We start from the raw sequence: 10,685 nt of genomic DNA on the forward strand, positions 1-10,685 counted from the left end.
CCTCGCCCCACCGTGGGGCCGTTTAATTTTCCCCACCCTCCATCCCTTATTTAGCAGACCTTGGGGCTTGGTAAATGGTGAGTATCAGGTTTTGTCAATGTGCCGGAACATAGATGTAAGGGGGACTTGATCCAGTAAGCCTGGAATTTCCTGTATACTGGAAGGAAGTACAGAATTTAAACGTTGGTGCAGTGCCGTGATTTTAACCAATTCTTTCCTTAGGCCCCTTTTTTCCCGCTTACAGGAGTAATTATATATGTGATGTTATGCTTTGCTGTGTGTTAACAATTTTATCCTTAGGCCTTTTTTCCTTTTAGAATAGCATTGTCGTATTTATTATGTGTGTCTGGCGGTAAGGTCATTAATCGGTGAGCAGCATTTTAAGGTCCTTACGGGGGGGGCGGACCCATTCACGAAAGGGGCCGCCCGCGGGAGGGGCCATTTGGTCTCTCTCAGAACTTCAGGGGCAGGAGATGGTCTCCATTAATTTAAAGGGTGCGGGGGAGGGAGTTTACGCTTTCCTCAGGCTGGTAGCCACCCCTCACAACACTATGACGTCATTAAGGTGCGCGAGTGTCTGGGCCCTCCTGTTATGGTTAAATGGAGTTCGGGGAGCGCACGTGGGTGTAACGTGCCCTGGGTTGCGCATGCGCATCTTCAACGCGAGAGCGCAGCTGTAAAAGGATCTGACACCGGTTGGCGACCTTGCCCTAGGCCTTTATTAAAGTTATTAAAAAGTTATTAAGTATTGGAAATATTAGAATGCAGTTTAATTTTCAGGATGATTAGATTACGTTAGGAGACACGCTGTATTAGCTATTTGTTAAGGTTAGCCCATCATACCATGTCGAAACGGATGTCAATCTAATATTCTGAAAAGTGTGCATTTTAATAATTATCAGAAATGTTTATTTGATTAAAATTTTTTGATTTGTTTTATATTTTAATAAATACGGCCAGGGGGGGGGCCCCGTACCCCCCCTTGACTTCCAAAGACCCCCATGTGTTGACTGGTTGAGTTGGGTAATTCAGTCAGTGTTCAAGGGGGGAGGTGGCCGGCAGTCCAAGACCATGCTCACAGGGAGAGAGAGGTGCATTGCCGGAGCTCATTATGGCGCACGGAACAGTAGAAGGCAGTTTAAGGTGCAAATAGTGAGCGTGCTGTAAAGAATGCAGTGCATTACATTGATTGATCGTATGTCTCTGCTGACAGACACAAACAGAAAACTCGGCTGTAGTTCATCCGTCATTCAAACTTGGGTGTGATATTCTTTGTATGAGTTAAGTGGTAATTGTAGTTTGAGTTGTGACAGCTATTGCAGCACGGCTGGGCTTTGCTTCGTTAACCGAGCACCATGCAGACTGGCTGGAACTAAATGGGTTTTGTAATTAGCAACGTTAATCACAGTCCCTAAATTTCAATCTGTAGTGTATTGTATTGTAATCTCATTTATAAAGCGCCTACTATCCCTGACGAGGCGTTGAGGTAAATCCTTGCAAGCCCCATAGAAAAGGCGATAGCTCTGAGGCACGTGACGCGACGGTTGTTTTTTGAGACAAGCAAGGAAATTAATTAATGCTTTTGTAATGGCTAATTTATTTGCAAGACACTGAATGGTTACTGAGGACTGCAACAAGAGAAGCGTCTGGGACTATTTGCTACAAGTCCAACTCTGTTCAGGTCCTCGGGCTCTACAGCCTGCATTTGTGATATTGTATTCTCAATAAGGAAGGTAACCTCAGGCGCCACTAGGTATCGCCATAAAACCAGCGAAAGGTCCACTTACGTTTGTGACCCGAGCCCCACAAATTCTTCGGCCAAGCCAGTGGTCACTGTTTGGCCAGCTTTAGGGGAATCCGGTAGCTGTCCCCATGGACTTTCTGATTCTTTCCCAGTGTTTGTGTCACATTGTGCTACCTGTGGCGTAGGGCCAGGAACAAAACTAGATGAACTGAGAAGCAGGAAGTCGACTTGTGGCCGTGGGCTGTTGTCACTTCCTCGTCTCCACTCTTGCTTTCCCTAAAGTGTTATTCTGATCCTCATAACTGCAGTGTGTTGTTATGGGCAGGGAGTAGAGCATTATGAAGCATTTAGTAAGTGTCATCCTTCTGACACTACACAATAGAGGAGACCACAATTCTTGTTTCCAGGTCGCAGATATATTCCAGGAGGTTTCTTCCAACCTTATTCTTCAGATTTGGTGGGTATCATCATGTTATGATGGTTGCTGCTCATAGGATGCTGGTATGAGTTGAGCTGTCCTGTGTTAGGTTCAGGAAACCCCTCTAATTTCCAAATTATATCTGTTTAGTACAATGGTTTTGATCTGATCTGTCAAGTAACAACTAATTGTTTGACTTATCCGACACCACAGCACTTACGCTGGATGAGAGCCTCCTTGGTAACATATAGCGGGAATGATGCGGTGTATGAAGGGGCCACCTCTTTGGTGTGTTCCTGGTCCTTCAGCGACCATATTTTGCATAGAATGCTTGCATGTTTGCATTATTTGTATAGCGCTAACCTGAGGTAGCAGAACGGTGCAGGATTAAAGGCAAAGATACAGTCACTGATTGGAGGATTAAAGCCAAGGATACAGCCAATGATTGGATGGTTGTTGTTTTCTAGGTAGAGAAGTGTTCTGGGACTTCATTTCTATATAGTAGTCTTTAAAGAGGCACATCTTCTAATCTTTCCTAAATTGGAGCAGCATTGGGGCATTCTGGGCGGATAAACAGATGTTATTGCAGGCCTTGGGTGCAAAGATGGAAAAAAACTGTGCCTTGATTTTACACTTCTTTGTCTGCAGTCTGATGGTGTCCTGTCTGTGTCAAAAGAACCTACACAAGGTGAGCTTGTCAGCCAGATAGGCTGGGATGCTGGTCGTGAGGGCTATTATGTAAATAATGCAGCTGTTTTTGAAGATTGCAAAAAACACAGTTGATGGACAGAATGTAGAACAATGTCATACATTCACCCCAGTACAAGGATCTGGGCCTAAATCCATCGTTTTTTTGCACTCCACTCCACCCTGGGTTAGACACTGGCTATATGCAAATCAGCTCTGACCCTGTGCCTCATTGGAACAGTCCAGTCCGAACTACCAAGCCATGTCTTTCCCAGACCGGAATCAAGCATCCAAGGACCGGTTTCTGGCTATCAGCCTTCATTCAGCCTGGATAGCTTGACTCCAGTGGTGTGGAGAGCCTGGGACTCACGTCTGAGCATACCCAGCCCACTCGGGGTGAAAATTGCAAAAAACACAGTTGATGGACAGAATGTAGAACAATGTCATACATTCACCCCAGTACAAGGATCTGGGCCTAAATCCATCGTTTTTTTTGCACTCCACACCACCCTGGGTTAGACACTGGCTATATGCAAATCAGCTCTGACCCTGTGCCTCATTGGAACAGTCCAGTCCGAACTACCAAGCCATGTCTTTCCCAGACCGGAATCAAGCATCCAAGGACCGGTTTCTGGCTATCAGCCTTCATTCAGCCTGGATAGCTTGACTCCAGTGGTGTGGAGAGCCTGGGACTCACGTCTGAGCATGCCCAGCCCACTCGGGGTGAAAATTGCAAAAAACACAGTTGATGGACAGAATGTAGAACAATGTCATACATTCACCCCAGTACAAGGATCTGGGCCTAAATCCATCGTTTTTTTGCAATCCACACCACCCTGGGTTAGACACTGGCTATATGCAAATCAGCTCTGTCCCTGTGCCTCATTGGAACAGTCCAGTCCGAACTACCAAGCCATGTCTTTCCCAGACCGGAATCAAGCATCCAAGGACCGGTTTCTGGCTATCAGCCTTCATCAGCCTGGATAGCTTGACTCCAGTGGTGGAGTCTGAGCAAGCCATTTTGCATCCAAGATGCAATTTTTCTCAGATCTATCTGGAGAGTAGATAAATCAGATCCCCTAGATAAAGTAAGGGAAAAGATTATCTGCGTGTCGTCTCCATTGGAGAAAATGGACTACCCCGCCTCTTCGACAATATATGCCAACTGACGAACGTAGACATTGATCAAAAAAGGAATCATCATCGAGCCCTGAGGAACTCCATAATGAATTAGGTGGATATTAGAACTTGCAGAGGCGGAGAAAACCTGAAAAGTTCGATCAGCCAGGAAAGAGCAACACCATGGTAGGGCTGAGCATCCAAGGCCTAAGGACTGCAAGGCTTTCAGCAGGATAGTGTGAGATACTGTGTTGAAAGAGGCACTAAGATTAAGTAAAATAAGATCGATTCTGGAAGAACAAAACCTTCCTGTAAAGAGGCATTAAGAAGGTCCATGATCACCCGGAGTGTAGGTGCCTCAAGCTGTTTCATCACAGAGATGGAAAGAAAGACTTTAGGAGAGCCTGATTTATTGCTGGCCAAGAGACTGTTAAAGGAGCTAGGTTCTAAAAGAGGCCATGCTTCCACCCTGATGATGGATTTAACATCATCCTTAATCTGAGATATCCGCACTAGCAATAGTAAATACAGTGTTGGATGTATGCTGAGAGTCTAGCACGTTGTCAAAGGCTAGAGCAGAATACTTTTTCTCAACTTTCTCCACAAAGAAGCAAGCAAGGTTCTCACATTGCATACAAGCCTGTATTGGGATCTTTTAGAGTTCAATCAAGATGGATGTAATGTGATTATATTTCATCAGGCCATGGATGAGATGTGCTTTGGCATGTGTTTTATATGGCGCGAACTAGACCCGAACCGAATCAGGTATCAGAGCGCTTTACATAGCACCAGTTACGTTACATCAGGACGGACACACATTCATTTTAGGCACAGGGAGATTAAGTGATTTGCCCAGAATCACAGGAGTCTGGGAGCCATTTACAACATCCAGAGACATCACAAACAGCCAGTAAATGATTTTCTAATATCAATCTTTGAATGAGCATTTGAAGAGATTCATATTGTGGACACTAATAACAGTTGGAGAAAAAAATCAATTTTTTTGTCTTTTATATTTGGAATTTACAACTACAAAAAAGTGCCTCCAATTTAACATTTGTTTTCTGGCATGATAGCCACTCCAGTGGTCTAACAGACACTACAAGGCTTTTCTGCTGGGCTAAAACTCTGATACCCGGACTACCTTGTATACATCTGGTTTCTTCTGACTTATACTTAAGTGCTCTCCTGACACAGTGCTTCCTCCTTTCCAGATCCCTTTCAGGAGGAGATGATGGTTTATATGCTGCCTGGGCTTCAACCCTTTTGAATTGTATCGTTCTTTGTTGCTTTTGAGGTTTGTGGCTGTCTTTGTGTCATTTTGGCATTTCTAGCAGATTTTACTGCTGGATTAAGCTGGCTACTTTCACAACTTGTCCCATTGTAGGCATAGCAACAAAACACACAGGAAAAAACACCACTACTCCTCTTGGAGAGTGTTATGTTCGATCGAGGGCGTAGCATCAATTGACTTTGCCTTTTAGCTCTTTAGCAAAAATACCTAAGGGCCTGATTCTGAGTTTGTTGATGTGGCAGCTGGCCGCAATGCCCCCGCCCCGCTCCCACACTGCGAAACCCGACTGCCACTCGCACACCAGATTTTTAGTTATTTCATTGTCTGTCAGGTGGGCAGCATGGCGGTCTCACAGTGGTGCTGCTCAAATGCTCATAAGTGAGCCTTAGAACTGCACCGCCGCGGGACCGCCAATGCATGTTCCTGCACGGTCCATGTTATTCAGGAACAGGGGTGCATGCTTACAGGGGGACAACATGTGCCACCCTGCATGCGCCCCAATGCACAAGGGCAACCCAAAGTTTCCCTACCGCCAGTCTTTTCATGGTAGGCTCACCTCCATGAAAAGGCTGGTGGTGGGGAAACTCATTATATGCATGGCAGTGCCAGAGCGGCACCGCCATGCATATTATGGCAGTCGGACCGCTGGTACGGCGGTCCCTGACCACTGGTGCAGCAGTCCTCGACTGCCACCACACCTTCACCACGAGTTTGGCGGTCTGATGGACCGCCAAACTCATAATCAGGCCATAAGTATTTTGCTGGCTTTAACACATAGCTGTGCTTTTCACTGGTGTTGGTTGCTGAATTGGCAATGCTTTGATACTTTTCCATAAAGTAAGAACTGTGACTATTGAGGAGGGATGGGGTGCGTATACACTGATTGCTTGTTGATGAGGTTTCTCGCACTGAATTCTACACCTCTTCTTCACAATCATACAGTCCGTCCCTTTTGCCCCCATATGTGGCACGTGGCTCGACCAGTGCAGGTGCTAATTAGGTAAACCGAGGCGACAGGTATATTTATACTTAAGCTCAAAGCATTACATCCTGCAAAGTCTTCTGAAATGAGTTGGTTATTGTGATCAAAGAACTGTGACAAAGAAGGGCTGAGCTTAGTAAAAAAGCTTTACCACATGATTTACACAAAATTCAGAGGTTCCAGGCCAATTTTCAAATAACCATGCAGTAGGCCGGTGGATTCCTTCCTCATGGAGCAAGGACTGTGGCCTGCTCAAGACAACTGAAGGCCACCTCTGTTCCTTAGATAACAAAGCCAAAATCACCATAAAAAAGGTATAAAGGACCAGCCCATATTTTGATCACTAATAACCCTTTCTGTGCTGATGACGGAACCGCACCGTCATCAGCTGCGGTGGCGCTGTGCTGATGACGGAGCAGTTCCGTCATGGCCCGGCCGCCGCGCCTGCGCGGCGCGGATTCCGCGCCTGCGCTGGGCGTTCTATTGAGCGGGCGGGGCCATGACGGAACTGCTCCGTCATCAGCACAGCTCAACCGAGGCTGGTGACGGAGCGGTTCCGTCACCAGCATGCGGCCGCTGCGCGGCCGCCGCGCCCCCTTAGCGCTGCGGCAGAATAGCCGCCGCAGCGATGCGGTTAAAGAGTGAACATTAGTGTATTGCAACTGCACACAGGGCTAGCTTTAGGACAGTGCGACCGGTGCAGACCTTGTGATTGGAAATAATTTAAATAAATGACAGATTTAAAAGCACCTTCGGTAGAGCTCTTTGTATGTCCAGCAGTTTTCAGGCGACAATAAAAATGTCAAGATAACTCTGGTGATTAATGTTCCTGCTGGAGGGAGATTGAATTGTGGCTAAGGGCAGTTTTGACTCATCATAAAGTAGTGTAGAGGGTTAACATGCCTGCTACAAAGAAAGTACACGTACCATGCGGATGACGGAACTTCTTTTTTTTGTGGCTAGCTCAGTGGGTTACTGCTTTTGTCACAGAGATGTGTTTGTTACTTGCTGTTCTTAAGTTACTATCCTAACATAGCACAATGACCTATGACCTTCATGAAAGACCTGCTTGTGAATCGCATGGTATAGGTTACCCCAGTCTTTCATTAGGCTAATGTTTCTAAAAGGTGTTCGTTTGAATAGAAATACATTCTTATTAGTAAAGCCAACCCTAACCACTGTGGTCCGTTTTTAAATCCTGAGTTTGGTCTTCTCCAGATCAAATGCACTGCCTACTAGTATGAATGACATGTGATTTCTTCACCGTGTAATACTCATTGTGTTATGTAACATTTCCTATAGACTAATCTACACATGTATGATTCATTGTCTCTGTATAATGTATGTGAAGTAAAATGCTCTGACACCCTACACTGGTATGAGTTGCACAATAAAAAAAGAAATGCACGTGAGTGATGGTCTATGGAGAGATGAGGGGCACTGTTGGAAAGTGTTTATGAGGGAAGCTGTGGAAAACAAGCTCACTGGGTGTTGTGTATGCATTCTTAATTGTACTGCTTCTTTAATTGTTCATGTTCTTACTATGTCATTGCTAGAATATGGAATACTGTATATGTCACTCACTGTGCATCTTTTGTAAGGACAGTTATTCCTATGATGCAGATCTTACTGGATGACATGTATTGAGCTCTTCGTTGCATTAAAGGATTACTTCACTTCAATCCTGAATTTATCTTCATTTCACTGGCGACGGGATTCGAAGAGCAGAACCTACGTGAGCAACTGATTTGAACTTTATTTTGGAAATCTAAATTTTTTTTTCTCTCTTCTATTGGAGTTAAAGTGAACTGAAAGGACGTTGGCAGCTATCCAAAATACCTATCCTGGTAAATATACTGATTACCTCATTGGCGATTTTTTAAATTAATTTTAAATCAATATATGAGTGCTTGAGCTGATTGAACTGCTTAATATCCTTGACTTCCTAACAAACTTGTAAACGCCTTGAAATTAATACCCTTTTGGATATTAACTCGTGATTGCATCAAGTGACATCGCAATGACTGTATGTTCATCGAGTTAAATTTAATTGCAAGCGCTATTGGATTCAAGTTAAGAAAACGAAGCTCTTTACCGTTTTCAAATTGGTTATCAGCGCGTTACAGCTCGCACCACAGCTCGCACCAATTTAAAAAAATAATCGCCTGCAATGTTCTATCGCTGACGGACCTCTCGAGAGCTGATCGTCTCCCGGTTCCATCTTCGAAGGACTTCTTGGAACTTTCTTTGTTTCTAGGATTCAGCGCTCTGACGTTTTCGCTCCGACGTTTTCCATGTGCATTGTGGGTACGCTTGCGTGTGACATCACACGCATCAGCGGCCATTTTGGTTAAGTGTGAAGCAATTTGAGACGAACATTTCTTCACCAACGATATTCAACGGTGATTCGCACACCTTGTGCGATATCTTCATCTGTTATTACTAAATTTCTTGGATTTCTTCATCGGGATACGCACACCAGTGTGAATTAACATTAGTTTTATCGTTATTATTCTATCGATTTTAACTCTATTATTTTGAGGTATTTATACAACTTTAACTTTACTGCATTGAAGTTACCTTAACTATTTCTGCATAAGTCATCCAGTTTTATTCTCTGTTTTAATTTATTATGTCTCAGCCCAATTATAACATAAGTGCACCTCAAGCTTTTTGGGTTTCAGGCAGTGAACCTCCACTTAAATGGTTGGAATGGAAACCTTATTTCTGCAATTATATTGAAGCTTTAGATGAGGATGGTAAAAGGTCCTATGCTCAAAAGAAAAGATTACTTTTACATTCTTTAGGTCCTGTTGGACTGAAAGTGTATGAAACTATGACTAAACCTTCTTTTCCTGGTGATTTAAATGTGTATATGTTAGCGCTACTGCATTTAGACACGTATTTTGCGCCTAAAGTTTGTATAGGCGTAACTAGGTACACATTTTTTTCAAGGAAACAAACTAAAGAAGAAAATATTGACCACTATCTTTCAGACCTGAAGAAATTGTCCTTAGACTGCAAATTTGGTGTGTTACAAGAAGAACTCATTAGAGACCAAATAGTTATGCATTCTTATAATGTTTCTATTCAAGATAGATTGTGGATTAATGGGGATTCTCCTTTAGATGACATTCTAGCAATTGCGCGGAAAGCGGAAATGTCTGGCAGATGTGCTAATGTGATCAAACTTGATAATACTTCTGTTAATAATGAAGTTGTAAGCAAGGTAAATGCTGTTGACAGAAAAAAGTTTAATTATAATTCAAAGAACACTATGAGCACTAGTAACAGACCTTTTTATGCTAAACATGTTCAAACTTCTTCTAATACTAGGCTTAAGTGTTATAGATGCAACAGTTTGGATCATTTAGCAGATTTCAAAGGATGTCCTGGCCTTAAAGCTAAATGTTCAAGTTGCGGGTTGAAAGGCCATTTAACAAAAGCTTGTAACAGGAAAAAGAAAAGTAAGGTGAATTTTGTAAATGACATAGATGATGAGGAAACTCTTGAGAATGATGTAGAAGACAATTTAGTCATGAACTTACATGACAAATTAGTTTTAAAAATACGTGATGAAGATGTAGTCAACAAACCTATTTGCTTAATGAATATTGGTGGGGTAGATGTTAAAATCTATGCTGATTCGGGTTCGCCCTACACAATTATTAATGAAGAAATGTGGAAGTCTTCTTTTGTCCAATGTGTGGGTGAAAAATTATTACCATCAGATATTCATCCTGAAGGTTATATGGGGGAACCTATCACTATCCTTGGTTTCCGTTGGTTCATATTTAAGTTTAAGGGAAGAGAATGTAGAGGAAAATTATACATTGCCAAGAAAGGGCCACCTGTGTTAGGTTGGTTTGACCAAAAACAACTACACATTATCTTGGATCCAAACAGCCGTGAACAGGTTTTGGTTTTGGATGATAGTACTGCAGTCACTAAGGAAATTCTACATAAATTTCCAAAAGTATTTAACAAAACTTTGGGAAATTTAATTGGTTTTGAGCACAAGATCATAATCAAGGAGGATGCTTCTCCCAAGGTGCATAAATGTAGGAATATTCCCATTTTGGTAAGAGATGAAGTTAGTAAAGAATTAGATAAGTTAGTATCTACTGATATTATTGAACCAATCGAAGCAAGTGAATGGGTTTCTCCAATTGTCGTCGCGAGACGTAACAATGGAAAAATCAGGCTATGTGTAGATTTGAGATATTTAAATAATAACATTGTGGTTGACAAGTTTCCACTCCCTAAAATTAATGAAATGGTGTCTAGTCTTGGCAATGCGCGATGGTTCTCGACAATAGACCTATCATCTGCGTATCACCAGATTTCCTTAAGTCCTGATTCAATGAAATACACATCTTTTGTGACACCTTTTGGTTGCTTCCGTTATAAGCGGATGCCTTTCGGCTTAGCTTCAGCGGCC

This window comes from Lissotriton helveticus, chromosome 2_1 (genome assembly GCF_964261635.1).
Source record: "Lissotriton helveticus chromosome 2_1, aLisHel1.1, whole genome shotgun sequence".
NCBI classification, from domain to species: domain Eukaryota; kingdom Metazoa; phylum Chordata; class Amphibia; order Caudata; family Salamandridae; genus Lissotriton; species Lissotriton helveticus.